This window comes from Suricata suricatta, chromosome 16, assembly GCF_006229205.1.
Source record: "Suricata suricatta isolate VVHF042 chromosome 16, meerkat_22Aug2017_6uvM2_HiC, whole genome shotgun sequence".
NCBI lineage: Eukaryota > Metazoa > Chordata > Mammalia > Carnivora > Herpestidae > Suricata > Suricata suricatta.
Window position 1 is genome coordinate 38,379,977 of NC_043715.1, and position 19,379 is coordinate 38,399,355.

Here is a 19,379-nt window from a genome sequence, read left to right on the forward strand (position 1 = left end):
TCAGGCTCTGGGCTGACAGCTTAAAGTCTGGATCCTGCTTTGAATTCTGTGTCTCCCTCTCTCTCTCTCTGCCCCTTCCTCTCTCTCTCTCTCTCTCTCTCTCTCTCTCTCTCTCTCTCTCTCAAAACTGAGCATTAAAAAATTTTTAAGGGGCGCCTGGGTGGCTCAGTCAGTTAAGCCTCCAACTTCGGCTCAGGTCAGATCTCACGTTCGTGGGTTCGAGCCCCGCATCAGGCTCTGTGCTGACAGCTAGCTCAGAGCCTGGAGCCTGCTTCTGGTTCTGTGTCTCCTTCTCTCTCTGCCCCTCCCCCTCTATGCTCTGTCTCTCTCTGTATCAAAAATAAATAAAACATTAAAAAATTTGTTTAAATAAATAGAGTTTTTAAATGTTCTAAAATTAGATCAGATAAATATATAAAAATATATTATATTCAAGGCGTGCCTGGGTGGCTATGTTGACTAAGTGTATAACCTTTTATTTCTACTCAGGACATGATTTCATAGTCCATGAAATCAAGCTCAATATCAGTCTCCAGGCTGACAGTGTGGATCCTGCTTGGCATTCTCTCTCTCTCTCTCTCTCTCTCTCTCTCTCTCTCTCTCTCTCTCTTTCTCTCCCTCTCTCTGCCCTTCCCCTGCTTGCATGTGCTCTCTCTCTCTCTCTCCCCCCTCAAAAATAAATAAATAAATAAACAAACAAACAAACAATAATAAAATAATAAAAAAAAACAAATGATAAGCAAAAGTATCTGACATCAAAATGAAGGGGTCTGGTTCATCAAAAACACCCCGGATAAGTTAAGAGACAAAAGGCAGAGTGGGAGAAGATTTTGCAATATTTTTTTAATGTTTATTTATTTTGAGAGAGAGAGAGCACGAGCAAGGGAGGGGCAGAGAGAGAGGGAGACACAGAATCCACAGCAGGACAGAGCCCAGTGCGGGCTTGAATTCATGAATGGTGATATCATGACCTGAGCTGAGGTCAGAAGCTTAACCGACTGAGCCACCCAGGCTCTCCGATTTTGCAATATTTTAAGTTGAAAAAGTGTTTATACCTAGATGGCAACACCAAAAAGAAAATGGGCAAATTATATGTCCAGGCAATTTACAGAAAAGGAAACTCTAAAAGCTGACAAGTTTAAAAAGAGAGGCTGAAATCATTAATAATCAGAGAAATGCAAATTAAAACAAAAAAGATACCATTTTGTACCTCATGCATTTGCAACCATTGGACTAGAAAATCCCAAGTGTTTGCAGGGATGAGGGAGTGTATGATTCTTACGTTGTGCTGGTGCCTCCATGGCTACTTGGACATATTAAATGCACACACTGTCCATGACTCAGTTCTGTCTGCTGGCAAACAGATGGGGAGAGTGAGCAGTGCATGTGGGAGGTTTACTGGGGCGCATGCTCAAGAGCCGATGTTCAGGGAAGTGAAATTGGTGGGAGAAGCAGAGCTGGAATGCTGTCACTGTGAGGGCCTCAGCTGTCCTACAAGGAGCTTCACATCTGGGATGGCCTTTCAGAGCTGTCCTACCTTGAGACAATGGGGCTGAGCCCAGGACCCCAGTGAGGCAGGTCTCTTAATTCCCTGGAAAGCAACTCATTTGAGAACCATCGGGGGGCGCCTGGGTGGCTCGGTCGGTTAAGCCTCTGGCTTCCGCTCAGGTCAGATCTCACGTTCGTGGGTTCAAGCCCTGCATTGGGCTCTGTGCTGACAGCCAGCTCAGAGCCTGGAGCCTGCTTCCGGTTCTGTGTCTCCCTCTCTCTCTGCCCCTCCCCCTCTCATGCTCTGTCTCTCTCTGTATCAAAAATAAATAAAACATTAAAAAAAGAGAGAGAGAACCATCGGCAGCCAACTCCTGCAGCCGCTGGAGCTCCCTTGGTCCTGAAGAGGGTCCGCCACAGCAGCCACTATACACAGTGATCCAGGAATACCGTCACTGGACCCACTTCCCACAGAAGTGTTCACAGATGGTCAGAAGGGACACCCGAATGCTAGTCACAGCACTAACTGTGGAGGCAGGAGTTGGGAGACTGTATATCTAGCCCGGGGAAGATACGTACGTTTTGGAAATGAATAGCAATTCAAAGCAATGGACTATATGTACACATAACAATAAAGATCTTAGCATTTATATAAATGAAAATACATTCCCACTAAATGATATGCACCTGTCCAGAACACAGACTAATGAACAGATAGACTAAACACCCCATCGTGGTTGCCAGTTAGAGTACGGGAATGACGTTAAAAAGAGAATAGATAGACAAATCAAAAAGGGGGCCTTGCATAGATTAAGGATTACAATGAACTCAATCCTTTGTTTTTTTTTAATTTTTTATGTCTTCATTTTATTTTGAGAGACAGGGACAGAAAGTGAATCGGGGAGGTGCAGAGAGAGAGAAAGAGAGACAGAATCTAAATGAAGCAGGCTCCAAGCTCTGAGTTGTCAGCACAGAGCCTGACATGGGTCTCGAATCCATGGACTGGGAGATTATGACCTGAGCTGAAGTCGAACGCTTAACTGACTGAGCCACCCAGGTGCCCCTGAATTCAACCCTTTGAACCCGAGTCCCAGAAGAATAAAAGGCCGTGGTAGTGTGAGAAATGTCTAACCAGAATTTAGGCCAACATCTGGATAGTTCCTCACACCTATTTTTTTCACTTCTAACACACACAGGGGCCTCATAGAGTTGTGGCCCTGCTGGTACATCTATTTTCTAGGGAAGCGGGACCCTAGTCCTATTTTCCAGATGTTTTCATATCTGAGTCTAATGAAAGGCTTATAAGGGACATAAAGAAAAAAGTTTCAGTTCATTCTTCACACTTTGAAGTTGGTTTGAGGAGCATAAATTCAAGCATGAAGTTGGAGAAGATGCTGCCATTGGAAAGTAGGCACAGAAAAAAATCAGGAACCAGGAGAGGGAATAAGAGAGTGGTTGACCGCTCTAGCAAGGAGAGAAGGCATTCCAGGAGCAAACACAAGGGGGGAAATGCAGTTTCACAATGAGGCGAAACAACATTAAAGAGATACTCAAGTATTTTTAAACTGAGAAACTGCCAAGGAGAATTTGAGGCAGAATGTATACAGTGCACGTGGGGAAATGTTTTTTATAGAGAAACCCAGTTTCTAGGATATTCTTATCACAAAGTTGGAGTCGGAATAGATTCAGAACAATGGCTTTGTTGAACTCCTAATGCCAAGAGATTCCAGCGCTCATCTAAAAGTCTGTGCTCTTGAAAGTAGGAACATACATACAAGAAGTAGTGTTAAATAGTAGTCTGATTCCCAGGACCAGTGGCCACAGGCATGTTCTCTTACCTCAGGTGAGTCCTGCCCCTCTTTGGGCCCCAACTTGCCCATCTGTAAAAGGAAAAGGTAAGATATTTTGTCTACGTTTTTAGGACTTGATCCTAGGAAGTGGTGTAAGAAAGTTGATAAAATCTTTGCTTAGGGAATAGCAGCAAAAAAAAAAAGCCGGGTCCTATCATATAAGCAACAGACTAATGGGAATGAAGAAGGAGGAGAGGAAAGGGAGTTACACTGGGAGGTGGTGCAGAAGGAGAAAGAAAAATAATCATCTAAGTGGAGCACCCACCAGTGTTTGCCGTCCCCTCAGTTGGCTGTAGTGTGATCATCTCACCACCTCAGTATAAGCTGAAGATTAAAAACAAACATATGTATGTATTTATGTTTAAACATTGCATGACTTCTCTTTCAAAATTTTAAAACTTGTTATTGAAGTGTAATTGACACAATATTTTAATATATGACCTCCCAATGCAAACCAGTTACAACTTTGGCTGTTCAACTGAACTAGCAAAAATTTCCTCCAACCAGGGGGAAAATAACTAGCCCCGTTAGACTTAACTGAAAACCCGCATAGTTGCACATACAACTGGATGATGTAAGGGACTTCTAATGATTATGTTAATCAGATTTTTAAAATTCATACGCATTGTTGGGTGTATGATTCACAACTGCCCCAGCATCTGTGTACATGAACACTTCTTCCTTTTATGAGATAGAGTCCGCCTACAAGCACAGAGGTAGAAATTACAAAACATTGTCTCAGTTTCCCTTGCTAATAGAACACAAGGGTATGAGCCTTTGAATTAATCTTAATGAAACGATGAAAGGGGAAGGCGTGGAATCCATTCTGCAGACAGAGATGCCCGCAAGTATCTGCATCTTACTTCCTGAGGCACCAATAGCATAGCACCAACATAAGGGGCGGATGTAGGGTGTTCAGGGTTGGTGGTAGTGGTCATAATGTGTGGGCTCAGCAGGTGGTGACCACAGTGACTCTGCGGAGTGATTGGAGCATCTTTTCCAGGCACACAATTCCTGAACATGACTCTAAAGTCCTTCTGGATATAGAGGGTACTCAGAATCTCATTTAGTAACTTTTTGTTTGGTCTTTGCTTTGACTTCTGATAGTTAGAGCTAAAACATCCTAATTTAAGCATGTGCAGATATTAGACTGTAACTCCCATGCAAGATCCAACACCGTTTTTTGAAATCTTTCATTCAATTCAGCAGTTAAGCCATCTGGATTTTTAGTTGGCATTGTTAAAAGTTATTTCATTTCTTTTTCATATATAGGGCTATTTAAATCTTTTATTTCTTCTTGTGTCAATTTGGTAATTTACATTTCTTTAATGTCTTTCATTTCTCCTAAGTTGTTGAAATTATTTACATTAAATTGTTCAAAATGTTCCCCTATTATATTTTAAATGTCTATGGGATTTTTGTGGTGTCCCTTATTATTTCTATTATAGTTAATCTATGCCCTCTCTTTTATTTTGCTCAGTTTACCTAGAGGTTTATTGATTTTATTCATCTAGTCAAAGAATAATTTTTGGATTCATTGATTTTTTCCCTACAATTTGTGTATTTCCACCATATATATGTGTGTGTGTGTGTATGTGTATATATATATATATATGTATATATATATATACACATTCTCTTTATTGTATCTTTCCTTCCACTTACTTGGGCTTAATCAGATTTTCTTTTTCTAGCTTCTTAAGGTATAAGCTTATATCCTTTACCTTAGACCTTTATTTTAAATGATATCCTTTATCTTAGACCTTTTTATTTTTGAGATGAACATTTAGGGCTATATATACATTTTTCTCTAAAGAAATGTTGTAGCTACATCTAATAAATGTGGTATGTTGTGTTTTCATATTCATTCAACTCAAACTACTCTGGATTTTCTCTTGTGATTTCTCTTTTGGTCTGTGAATTTCTCAGAAATATTTTCCACAAATGTTTGGGATTTTTAAAATATTATCTTTTGTATTATTGATTTCTATTATGTTAAAAATATATCCCATAGGATTCCAGTCCTTTTAAACATATTCAGACTGTTGGGGCACCTGGGTGGCTCAGTCAATCGAGTGTTGGACTCTGCCTCAGGTCAGGTTCCTGAATTTGATCCCCGCATTAGGCTCTATGCTGACAGCTCAGAGCCTGGAGCCTGCTTTGGATTCTGGGTCTATGTCTTTCTGTGATCCTGCCCTACTTGTGCTCTGTCTCTCTCAAAAAATAAATAAACATTAAATGTATTCACACTGTTTTAATGGTTCCACACGTTATCTATTTTGGTGAAATTTCTACGTGCAATTGCAAAGAAAATGTATTTTGCTGCCATTAGCTGAAAGGTTCAATGAATATTAATTAAGTCCCATTGACTAATAGTGTTACTAAAGATTTCTGTAAACTTATAAATTTTTATAATACTTGTTCTATTAATTACTAAGAGAAGGGTACTGAAATCTTTTTAAAAATTTTTTAATGTTTGCTTATTTTTGAAACAGAGAGAGAGAGAGACAGAGCATAAGTGGGGGAGGGCCATAGAGGGAAAGAGACAGAATCCAAAGCAAGCCCCAGGCTCTGAGCTGTCAGCACAGAGCCCAACATGGGGCTTGAACTTACAAACCGTGAGATCATGACCTGAGTTGAAGTCAGACACCCAAAAGACTGAGCCACCCAGGTGCCCCTGAAATCTTTACCTATATTTTGCATTTTTTTTCTTTTTATTTCTACCTGTATCTTGTGTATTTTGAGGATCTGGTTTCAGTTACATACATGTTTTTCTAATGTGGCTTTTTTTTTAAGATTTGGGTATTGGATCAAGACATTCTCTTCATCTCTGATAATATTCCTCATCTAGTTTCTCTGATTTAAACACAGTCACATCAGTTTCCTTATTATTAGCTTTTGCATTTATGCTTTTTCCTGTCTTTTCATCTTAAGGTACTTGTAGATATTAATCTTCTGTATTGAGGAACAAAGACTATAATCCCAAGGAATTCTATCTATCCTAAACAACCAATTATCTTTTTAAAAATAACTTTAAAAAACTATTGTATAATCACTCTTCAATTTACCATTTCTGACTCTCCTCATCCCTTTTTAGAGATCTGATTTGCAACTTGGTTTTTTTCTAGCCAACAAAACTGTCTTTAATACTCCTTGTAGCTTTTGCATGTGCTATTGTTTCTGCAAGAAATTCGCTTCCTCAAACACCTGCCTGGCCAGTTCCCTCACTCCTTTATATCACTTGCTCAAATGTCACAGTTTATCTGAGGTCCCTTTAGTCACCTATTTAACATTGTAGTATCCTGCTCCACTGGCACCCTCTATAACCCCTTCTTGCTTATTTTTTCTTACAACAATTAACACTATCCGACTTGCCTGGCAATTTGTTTTTTGTATGTCTCCCTGCAGTTAGAATGTAAGCTCCAGGAGAACAGGTAATTTTACATATTTCTTCACTAATGTGTCCAGCGATATTAGTACCAGTGACAAACCTATCACTAGTGCTTGCCACTAGGTCTTGCACATAGTATATACTCAATAGTTATTTATTGAATGAAAGAGTGAATCTTCTTTCTTGTCCCTACAAAGAGCAGAGATGTCCTTCTCAACTGTTAGTCTGAATCCATTCCAAAATGTATATAAGACTCTAAGACTAGTCAACTTGTTCTACCCAGGTGGTTAACTTACTCAGTGTTCCAATCCACTACTGTGACTTAATCCAATAATTAGACCTGTTCTGAATATGCTCTTTCAGCTCAGTCCCACATTTACCAAAACAATTAAGTGCCAGACACTGGAAATACAGAAAGAAGAGAGTGCAGATTCTTTCCCAGGGTGCCCCTGGGCCTCTGTCAGAGAGTCTAGTGAACTGACCCCTGATCATAAGGCCACAGAGGTAAGAACAAGGGATGAGGCTAGTATTCATGTGGAGGTGACCAACGAGTTGTCCTAGGAAGACTTTAGAGAGGAGGTAACAAGTAAACTGGGTTTTGACAAAAATAAAATAGTAATTTATCCATACATGAGTATATACCTAAAGTGGAATAGTTGGGCAGTTAACAAACAAACAAAACAAACAAACAAACAAAAACCCACTTGTGTGATTAACCAGATTAATGCTTGCTAGCAAGAATGTGATTCAGAGCCTTCCAGGACTGTAAAATTTATTCAAGCTGTGATAGACAATATCTAATGTTCTGCTTGAAGATGCTTGAACCAGATGAGTTTTGGCATCTTCAGGACCCATTCTAACTCTGCGGGCAACAGGAAAAGCCCCTGAGAAAAAAACTCTTCCCCACTGGTGAACGGAGCTTGCCTGGCTTCTGCAGGTGATGAGCAGTTCAGAGCAAGCATAATAAACTCCCTCAGACAACGTCTGATTTCCAACAGCTGTACAACTTCTGAGGCTCTGTGCTCTCAGCACGGCCACTGCCAGCACGACAATCTCAGGGTTTTAATGTTAGGTCCTGGAGTCACTCCTGCCAGAAGCTCTTGATGTAATCAAGGTGAGGCTGCCAAGGGCTTGCACAACTTTAGGGTCTGGGAAAAGAAAGGTCACCCAAATCCACTTTGGGGCGGTCCCTCACACAGGAGAAAAGTCCTCCATTCGACTTCGAAGCCAGTTTCTTGGGTCATTTCCCACCTTTGTGTATTCTAAACAACTCCCCTCCACAACTTTGCCCTCCTCCACCCACCCCTACAGACCTGTACCCCAATGCCCTTAGCTTGTCCCTAATCCAGTAAACAAAGGCTCAATAACATATAAACATGATTTACGAAAACAAATCTTCCCCTAAATCTGCTTAGAGGAGCAGCGTCACAGAGCTGTAAGCAAAGATGAAAGACTGAGCTTAACAAGACCCACATCTGCACAAGGAAGGACACAACTTGGGTCTCTTCCAGCCTCTACCTCAGAGTTTGTGCACCAGACTGATGATAAAACTAAAGGCCAGCCTGGACTGAATGCTTCCTGTGCAAAGCACTTCCCATTGACGGGCTTTCACCGATGTTCACAACCATCTGAAGGCGTGGGACCTATTTCATCTGTGTGTTGTGGGTCAGGAGACTGAGATTTGGAAATGTTGAGTAATTTAGACAAGGTCACAGAGCTAGTGCCCAGAAGATCTGGGACGGGGGCAGAGAGTAGAGAGGAACTGTGTTGTCTTGGGTTCATAAGATCCACATAGACACAAACATAAACAAAGATTTAGAAAAACAAAAGCAAACCTGGGCCTGATTTGTTTAATTAAGGTGTCTCTGCTGATTCAGTTGTTTGGATTACTGTTAGTTCTCTACTATACTGTGTCCTGTGTAGATACCACCTGTTCACCATATGGTGATGTGGAGCCTTGGAGGCACCACATAAGATCAATGAGAACATCTGGGAAACTTTGGGGTGGGGAGAGAAGGGGGTTGCAGAATCCCAGTGATCCCTGGTAGGAGAGATCTTGCTATGTGTAGGGATGTAAAGGTCTTGGCCTCACACATCATCCCCACACAGGTCCTGTACTATGGGAAGAATATGAGTAGAATATGGTTCCCAGTCTGCTGGTTCTGAGACCAGCCTACGTGATTGGGTTTTAGCCAATAGCATGTAGATACAAATGACTATGGACCCATTTTGAGACTTGACCTTAAGAGGCTCACAGATTTCTATTGACCCTCTGATATCACCAGGAGGAAAGCATGACCTAGTCAATGTTCTGGGCCAACAGGATGAGAGATAAATGAAAGGAGCCATGCCAGCCACCCTGGCAGCCCCAGCTCAGAGCAGAACTGCCAAATTAAGCCTATTCCAGATCAGCCAAACCCCAGGTACTGCCATCCATGTGGCTGATAGTACATGACTGCTCTTCAAGTCCATGGGTTTTGGAGCTGTGTGTTATGTGGCATTAGCTAACTGATATATGTGTACCTTATCTATTCATGCTGAATCTCTGAAGTAGTTAGCTGCTCAGTATGTGAGTCTGTTGTTTGAATTAATGTATGAAATTGCCTTTTCCTTTTAACTGACTCATCGTCATGTCTCACTAATAACTGGCATATACTGTGATATTCATCCACGTGATTTTGGAGGACTGAAAATGAACAAGACAAGACAACACTCTTTCTTGATATGGGTCTCTAAGTGTCCAAGGCCCTAGGAATCGGGGCCTAGAATCAGTAGCTCCCTTTGGCATTGCCAGGGGGCAATGGGTCCCTCGCACACCACAGTATGATGAAGCTACTTCCTTCATCTCTTACTGGACTCTAGCGGAATGAGATGAACCAACCAACATGGCGAAGCATTGCTTTGGAGTCCATGCTGACCTTCTTTGCATGGCCACCTCCACCCTGAGGCATGTGAGTCTGACCAGAGGTTGCCAGTATGGAGTCAGATCCACCTCTCCTCCTAGTTTTACAACAGCAATTTTCCAGTCCATCTGAGGGAACGCATGCTTCTCAGGCTGGCCTAATGCTGTTTCTCAGGAGCAGCATTCTGGAAGGTGGACCATCAGGTAGAAGAAGTATTCTTCAGAGAGTTGCATTCCCATGGGAATGGCGACAGCTTGAGCTTGACGGGGAGTCCTGTTGTATTCCGAGGTGTGAAGGGAAGGCATGAACCGTGCATATGCTGTACCATACAGTTTTGCCTACTGCTGTTTGTAGCTTCATTGTAGCTGTGAATGCTCCGTTCCTCTCCTTTTCACCCTTGAAGATTCGCGAACATACAGGATTGGGCTGTGTGAGGCAGAGCATCCCCCGCATGGTAGGCAGGGGAGGATGTGGGGCTGATGGCTCTCCCCACTGGGGCTGATGGGGGTGTGTTAGGGAACCGCACAGCTTGGGGCTCAACAGCCTGCCCTCCCACAGGCACTGTTCCCACCATCGCAGTGTGGAAGTTTCTGGTTTCCTTGAAGGTTTTTATGGGTTTTATGGATTTTACAAAGGAAAAACTGGAATGAAGACTATCCAATCAGAGGCTGCATAGATCGGGACACAAGTGACCCTAAGGGAAACACAGACTGATGGCTCAGGCGTGGCCTATAGCTTTAGGGCTGCACCTAGGTAGACGTAAAACCTTCAGTCTAAAAGTCACGAATGTACTTCCATCTTCGTCAGAGAGGACAAGGGAGCCTCAGAGACTCTCTCCTGACTGTGAGGGGGGAGAGAAAGACGGAATGGAGGGGATGAAACAGGGGAAAGGAGAACCGAAGAGAAGCAGGAGGAGGGAGATTGGAGAGAGGAGAAACTCTTGTCAAAACCTTTTTAGTGCACAGAACTAATTCTGTTCATCTTGGATTTGGTGAGCTGGATAATATTCTGTGCACAGCTCCTAAATGAATTATTAAATGTCAACTCAAGATGGCTTAACTAAAATATCCAATTTAATAACCAAAAGTATCTAAGGTAACAATAACAATTTTACAGGTGAATGTAGAGTTGTCAAGTCAAACCATTATAGACAAGCTTTTGGGGTTTCCACATAATCTCCCTCTACATCTCATCTTCTGTCACTAAATACCCACTCTGGAGAGCATGTTCCATTTCAATAAAGATCATCTTTCCAGAGCAGGCTTCGCTATTCAGATGCAGCCAGCAAACCTTTTTTTTTTCTTCCTAAAATATAAAGCTAAACAAGATCTCAGTCACAACCACCAAATCTTTATTAATGCATTCCTTGTGCTACTTCTGAATATTAATAAAAATTAATAATTAATTTTGCCTTTGGCATTGCAAGATATACTAGTTTTAATTAGTGTACTGTACTCCTATACAATTAAAAAATAATTGATGTCCACGCTTATTGGCGGTGTCTGTGATCTTCCTTTCTGTTGTTGTCAACAAATGCCTTAAAAAACAAGTTCAAGAATGTTGTGCTGTCCGCTTGATTTACACACCCAAAGTAACAGGCAAATCTTTTATGATGAAACAGAACAGTTTTCTGTTTAAATTATACACAAGTATATTAACTAGAAAGAGAAAATTAAAAGCTGATGGCTACAAGGAATAATGGAAAGTCTATAAAAATGTTTTATCTATCAACAAATTTGCCTGGAAAATACCAATGGTTGGCACCATCTCTCAGCTGAAACATGGAGAGGCCATCTTGGATTTGTTATGTCAATTCCATCAAGCATTTAATTCTGATGTCCTCCTTAATCAGTTTTAGTTATTTAAATTCAGCATATCATGTTACTGTTCTACTACATCATTTTAATTGTGCCATGAACTACTTTATTATAGAATGCTAAAGTATCTCCCTGTGTCTCTCTCTTCCTCTTTCTTTCTTAACAATGCAGACTGGAGAACTCCAGAGAGAAAGCCTATGGGCAAAGGGGGGAAGTAGCTTCCTTTGAAAACGTTTATAGAAGGAATCTTGAACAGAATCAAGATGGGTGTTGTTTGGGAAAGAAATAATGTAAATCCCGTGGCACATGTGCTTCTTGAATCTATTTCTCAGAGCCGGGATTCTTATTTTTCAGAGATTTCCATCGCACAACCACGAATACCCCTGTGATGCCAAGAGTGATAGACTCCTTCAGAGCAAGCAGACTTTGTAAAGCACAAGGCAAAGAAGAAAGGGGCAGTATGAGACCGATTTCACACCCACCTTCTGACTCACAGGCTAGTGAGCACATTTTAAGGCAGAAAAATCACAAATTGATGCAAAATGAGTCTTTGATCAGGTGAATGATCTTAATAGCAATTTTCAGTCAAAAAAATATACCAAACTATCTGTCCTAAAAATGGAACGTTGGTTTATTTTGCATAACAGCATTGCCTTCGTGGAACTCACCACGATCTACAATTATCTTGGTCATGCATCTGATTACTTGTTCATAATCTGTGTCTCTGACCAGAATCTCAATGCCACAGAGGCAGGCACTCTATGATTTCATCCACAGCTGTGTTCACGGTGCCTAGCACAATGCCCAACATAGAGCCGACATTTAGCAAACATCTGCAGAATGAATTTATTAATTCTGCTCAAAAATACTTTTTTTCTTCTTGGAGTATTTTGAATATTTTTTCTTGATGCCCAGCAAAAGGTGAATGAATAAACAAGCCAGGGTGTAACCACATAAGGGTCGATTATTCAGCAAGAAAAAAATCAACTACTGGGGCGCCTGGGTGGCTCAGTTGGTTGGGCCTCCGACTTCGGCTCGGGTCAGATCTCACGTTTGTGGGTTCGAGCCCCGCGTCGGGCTCTGTGCTGACAGCTAGCTCAGAGCCTGGAGCCTGCTTCTGGTCCTGTGTCTCCTTCTCTCTCTGCCCCTCCCCCTCTCATGCTCTGTCTCTCTCTGTATCAAAAATAAATAAAACATTAAAAAAAATCAACTACTAATACACACCACACCCTGAATGAATCTCAAGACAATAGGTTGAGCAATATAAGTCAGTTACCAAAGAGAATATACACATTGCATAATTTAATGCATGTGGAGTTCTGAACTAGGCAAAGCTAGGCTTCAGTGAGAGCAATCAGAACAGAACATTGGTTGCCTCTGGAAGAGGTTCGCTGGACAGAAGCATCAGAGAATGATCTGGAGCTGTGGACCTGTAGATCGTAGTTGGGCTGGTAGTTGCAATAATATATACATTCGTCAAAACTCATCAAACTATATACTTAAAATATGTGCATTTATGATATGCAAATTTGGCTTAATTTTTAAAAGTCTTCAGAATCCATGTTTCCTTTTTCTAGTCCATTGGCAAGGGAAGGAGGAAGCCCAGGAAATGTATACAGTTGAGGGGCTCTGGGATTCTTCTCCCCTTTCCCTTCTTTCCACAGGTTCCCGGAAGTGCTACCAGGCAGCTGGGTTGACAGACATTCCAGCCTCTCCCTCCTGCTGGTGTGTTTTGTTACCCGGCTTACCCTGAGCTGGGGGTCAAGACCTGCCTCTCTGGTCTAATGCACAGGTAATGAAGGCAGGGGTTTCTTTGCCACAAGATTAGGTTTTGGATGCAGAAAAGTGCCTGGCTCCTCTGCCAGAAGCTGTGAATCACACTCTTAACAGTCCATGCAAATGCTGTGGTCTATGTCTGCATGCCCAGCTGGTCTGCTGATCAATTTTTACTTCTCAAATTGGGTCAGTGAAAAAGGATGGAGTTTTCCATTCCTGCAGTCTAAATTCTCAATGTGATCTAAATTCTATTAACACTGGAAACCTGGAAATTCCAGGGCCAAGCCTCTGGCTTCCCTGGGACCACCCTTCAGAAAGGCCCGATGACCTATTTTCTTTTGAGGCTGCCTTTCTTTTAATTAAAAGGCCCAAACTTCCTGGGTGTTAATTGAGGATTAGCTCTAGAATTACGATGCTATGCATCACGCAGAGAACAAGTAAAGGAAATGATGTGCCATCCCTCCTTCTAATCAGGGTGTAACCACAATGGAAGGGTCTTCTCATCCAAGAAATCACCATCCAGCATCCTCACATCTGCAAGGAGGACCAAGATGCGTGGGGGATGGGCTGTGGATTTGGGGGCCTATGGAATTTTCTGTGGGCTTCCTTTAAGAACTACACCTCAGTTTACTACACCTGAGAGGTCCTGATGTTTCCATCCTGACTGCTTTCCTATTTTTCTTTAGTTGTGGATAATGAGTGCTCATTTGGGTCTTGCTTTGCATCCCCTACTTCAGGATTGGGAATTGGCTTCAGGATGCCAAGGGGCAAGGGAGTATCAGAGAGGCACCCAGTAGCCTGGGCCCCTGAAAAGGTTTCTTCTCCTGACCTGAAGCTCTGGCTTGCCCAGAGCCATCTCTTGCACGAACTTCTACCTGGTGTTCCTCATGTAGGAACACATTTTTGTTTGGCTTTCCCACCCTAGGCCATGCCCAAAGGATGTCGAGGGGTACACAACACAATCCTTCAGGCAGCACAGACACCCAGGTGTGCACATGGGAAGCCCTAACGAGATGCTGTGTGAGGCCAGAGGACGCAGGAGGCTCCGGGCGCTGGGACAATCAGAGGGCATCTTGGAGGAGTGAAACTCAGGCTTCAGCTTCAAGGGTGGGACAAGTCCAGGGGAAGGAGGATGCTCCAGGATCCACCAGCAAAACAAAGTGTTGTCTGTGAGAGAGTCAGCCTTATTTTGTTAAAAACAGTATAAAGATACCTGAAATTCAGATATTCCCTTACTCAGTCCCACCTATTTTGGCATTCCACGTATTCCCCGACCACATGTTGCCACCCAAGAGAGACAAAGCAACAAAGAGACTAGGAGCAATGGGTGGCCATACTACCCCACAGACCAGAAAGGCAGCAGGGGAGCTGGTTTGAAGCCGGGGTCTACCTGGAGCTTCCTGGGTCTGGGCCCTGCCTGTGAAAGGGGGTCTGTGGCACTGGAACTAATGAGAATGTTCATGAAGCATATTGCATGAAGTCCTTCAGTGCAAGATAGCAAAGTTTTTCTAGGTTGGAATCGAAAGCATATTTACCCTAAATAATGGTCCATTTAAAAAGTGGGTTTTAAGGCATAAAAGTCACAGAATAAGCAACCTGGCCATTCCAGTAGGCACCTACCCCTTCATGGCCCAGTCCTTGGCTCCAAGGGGCCCTGGCTCCCAGGTGAGCCCTTATCTTAACCCCTCACCTGGACTTGCCATCATGTTCACTGCTAGCTCCCGAGCAACAGCATCTTCCCCTAAATGGATACTTCCATTCAAAAGTGGGTACTGAGACAGAAACCCCAGCTGCAATGGCCCTTCAGCCACAGTATTGTTTCGAGACATGGGGCCTGGGGACACAGGTGTGGCCTTTTCAGCTCTGTGTTCAGAAACACTTGGCCACTCTGAGGTCCCAGCCTTTCTCTGGTGGACTGGCTGGTGTCTGTGGACATGTCTGTGTGCCAGCAGGAGGGTAGGGGGATGGCAGGGGCTGATCCAGTGATGGCATCAGAGGCCCTGAGGAGCTTGGGCAGCAGTGACCACACACCATGCTAAAGACTTTCACATGGAATCCTCATTACTACCCTCCAACATGGAGGCTCTTAGTTGTTTGTGTGACTGTTGGCTTAACCTCCCCCCTCCCATTAAGCTGTGAGCTGGGAGGTCAGGAGCTGGGTGGGCTTCAGTCCTTAGTTTGCCCCTGGCCCTGACCCAGTGCCTGACATATACCTAGTGCTCAATAACTATTAACTGGAAAAATAAATAGCCTTATTCAACAGGTATGAATGTCAAGTCCTTCCTTGACTATGAGAATAATTGTCATGCCCCAGGGCCTTGAATCACTCCCAGATTCCTGCCCCCAACCCCCACCTGCCCAGCAAAACTAAGATTCCTTCCTCCCTCCGGATCCTTATATCTCCCTGTGCATATCTCCGCTGCCACACTTCCTACGTGCAACTGTGGTTGTTCACACAGGCGTCTGTTCCCTCCGCCTGGTCAGGAGGCGCTGGAGGACAGTGGGTGGCACTACCAGCTATAGGGAGGACTTGTATAAGATCAGGCTTGTCGTTTTCAGCCTCAACTCCTAACATAGTTGACCTACAAGTGGGCTTCAGTCCTGATTTGCCACCGTGATCGTGAAGAACCTGAATTAGGCTTGCCAAGCTATTCCCTAACGGTGCCCTTTGAGAAAGCAGCCAGGCGTCCATCCCCCCAGAGGACTTGGCTGTGTCACCCCTTCAGAGAACACCCTGAGGTGTGGGGGGCAGAGACACTACAAGGCTGGTCTGTTCTCTTGTGGGGCTCATTTTGAGGCCAGCACTCTGGGCTGGCCCTACGGGGGTTGCACACTGCCTGTGCTTGACTTTTTGTATAACTGACCAGCGTGACACATCTAACAACACAAATGGAAGTTTTATGATGATAAGATCAGTTGTTACTGAGATATTTTTGTGACAAGTTGACAGATATAAAACTAGAAAACTTCCCTTTATGCCTCCCATCCTTTCAGAGGAAAAATAAATAAATCGGAGATGATGGGTCACTTTGAAGAGAATTTATGATCTAAATTATCTAATACCTGGTGAACTTTTAATATGCAAGATGAAGAGAATCTATGCTATTAAAAAGACAAACTTTGTTTCCCAAGATTGCAGCAAATGGACTCTTCTTGAGAAAGAAAGGACCATGCCTTCCTGAGGAATCCAAGGATCACGCCTTCTCCTGCCCCAGATAAAGCTCCCAACTCTGCCAGGAAGAAGGGGCATCCATCTGGCTGCACTGGGCAAGCATCTCCCCAGCCTGTCACAAACCATCAGTCCATGCCATACAGGAAAGCCTAACTCCTGAACTGAGTGTGTGTTGAAAGTCTCAGTGACAATACATAGGCTTCTCTTGCTGCAGAGCACAGGACATCGAACTGGAAGAGACAGTAGAGGCTTCCACATGAGTTGTGTGGATAATGGGACAGTGGTCACTGCCAGCATCTTTCCTTCAGTCCAGGTGACACCTGAAAATGCAGCATCTCACCTGGGAGTCTGGGGTCAGCTTTTCTCCCCATGCCCAGCCAGTACCACTTTTCCTGCTCTGATGGTTGTGGAAGTTTGTGCCAGGGATGCTGGTGGTGTCTGTGGTGAAACATTAGTAGCCTGACAACTTGACCTTTCCTCTTGGCTCAGGTGCTCCTCATTACCTGCTTCCAGAGTGCAGCCAAGCCCCGGGGCCATGAGCACGTCTCTCGTGCTCTGCAGGCCTGGCCTTCGCTCACACTCACATCTGCTCTGCGAGTGGATGCATTGCTATCCTCACCTGCAGAGGACGACCAGAGGCCCAGGAGGGGGACAGTAAGCCCCCCACCCTGCCCATCCGTGGTTGGGAAGGCTCAGTGAGGCCACAGGCATGGAGCCTTTACAAGAGGGCTCTGATAGATGTCTTCTGCCCACCTTCTTGCAAAATGCTACACAGTCGTGGTGGGGCTGGTGTCTAAAAGTTCCTGGGGAATAGGAGATTAGGAAGAGACAAGGCAACAAAAGTATATTTTGTCTTTTGTGGTTGTCCTTTTACAATGATGTCCCTTCTGGGAAACCATGGAGGGTCAGAGTTGGGTAGCCTCATTTCTACATAGAGAGAAGGGATTCCAGGGAAGAGAGTGACTTTTTCACAGCCTCGGGGCAAGGCAGTCATGGAGGGAATCTAAAAGCCAGGCTCCTTGGAACTGCAGACCAACACCTTGCCACTGTGTTCTTTCTGCCTTCTCTCTGCTTCCCTAGCACCCAGCCCCTCCCAGCATGCTCTTACAGTCTGATTATTGTGGAGGTGTTTGCAGGGCGCTGACCTTTCCTCAAAATGTGTTGTATCTCAGGGGATAGCATGGAAGGTGTGTGTGGATGCAAGTGCAAGTCTGAGTGTGTGCGTGTGCACGCGAGCGTGTGTGTGCGTGCGAGCACGTGCTATCAAACCCAAATTAAACTCTTTTACTATATTTTATCAGATAGATCTCCTGTGCACTCCTCAGCATTGCCTCATTTAAATAAAACTTCTATTTGTAACAATCCTATAAATAGAAGGCCATATTGATCAGGGCCGCATGGGCAACTGCACTTTGGTTATCGCCGAAGCCTGACGAGCCTGACTCGTTATGCGACAAGACACAATGCTAGGCCCTGCCGTTCAGGGCTCCGGACACAGTGTGCTGAGCCCCAGCGAGCAAGTTCACTGAGGCTGCCCTCAGGATCGCTCTTTGCTCTTGATTTGCCACTTTGCAACCGTGGACACGCCCTGAGATGGATGTAGTCTCCCTGGCCCTGGCCGTGTCTGATAAGTCCGTCTCTCACCAGGGCAGTGAAGGCCTTCTTCCCAGAGCACCACAAAAGCTGGATTGTTTTACGCTTGGAGGTCTGGCCAGGGAGAGGTGAGTGGGCCAAGGGCTGGGTCTTGCCTGCTGGAGATGTTGGATTCACCACACTGAAGCATCAGCAACACCAGCACCAACTAAATACCTACTCTGCCAGGGTCACTGCTTTCAGCCTTGTCCTCTCTCTGCCCACACCAACCTGTCACATCTTCATCCTTCTTGAAGCATTGTCCTACGCTTCACGTGCACTTGGGAGGCAGCAGGGGTAGAGGGCAGCCCTGTCTGCCGTCTGGCATCAGAAGTTCTAGGATATAACTGTGGAAAGACTCAGGCCTTAACGCATGCTACAAGGAAATCATGATTATGCCCAGGAGGAGCTACACCTGTGCCACTTCTGAGGCTGCATTTCCACACTCAGACCATCCTGATGGCATTCCCTTGGTCACTGGCTTCCAGGGGCCAGTGTGCCCTGTATCCAGACAATGCCACAAAGTGGATAAGCTCTCTTTGGGGTCCATGTCCACATGGACGTGAGCCCAAGAAAGATGAAAAAGAGCTCCCTTGATCTGCCTAATTCTCCATCTCTGTCCCCAGAGTAGTGGCCTTGCTGCCCAGACCAACACAAAACCCACCTCAGAGTACCACAGTGTGCTTCTGCAAGCCAGGGCTACTGCATCATAAATCACACGATGAACAGGGCACCAACCATACAATGTGGCTGAACGTCACTAAGCTTCATCCATTCCTCCTTCAGTGTAGTTACTACAGCCTGAGATGAAGTGCATGCTTATAGGTCTGGTGCCTGACTGCCTGTGAGCACCCCCCCCACCACACACACACACACACACACACACACACACACACACACACATATGCGTGGTCACTAACATTGGTTTACACACCCACACATGGCCCCAAGCATTCCCTGACACACACATACACACGTGCACACACACAAATGGCCATTGCAGAAGCATCAGTTTACATAAACTTTGCTATCTAACACTGAATCAGAAAAAATAAGCATCATCACACTTCTCTCCAAGGCATCAATGAAGCCTGTAAAAACTAAGCTGTCTGAGCACCAATACCCAAATATGTGCCTTGCTGGGTTTCTTCAGGAACAAAGGGTAAAACTTGAGTAGATACTTGATCTATATCCAAGTAATTAAAAGTTCATAGAGGCAGGTATTTGTCCCAGGAAAAAGGAGCTATGCACCAAAGTTGTAATCACATCTCCTTTGGAGCTATTTTCAGGCAGAAATGATTGTTTTCCAGTTTCCCCCAGTTCTGTGGTAGTTGGAAATATCGCTGAGCA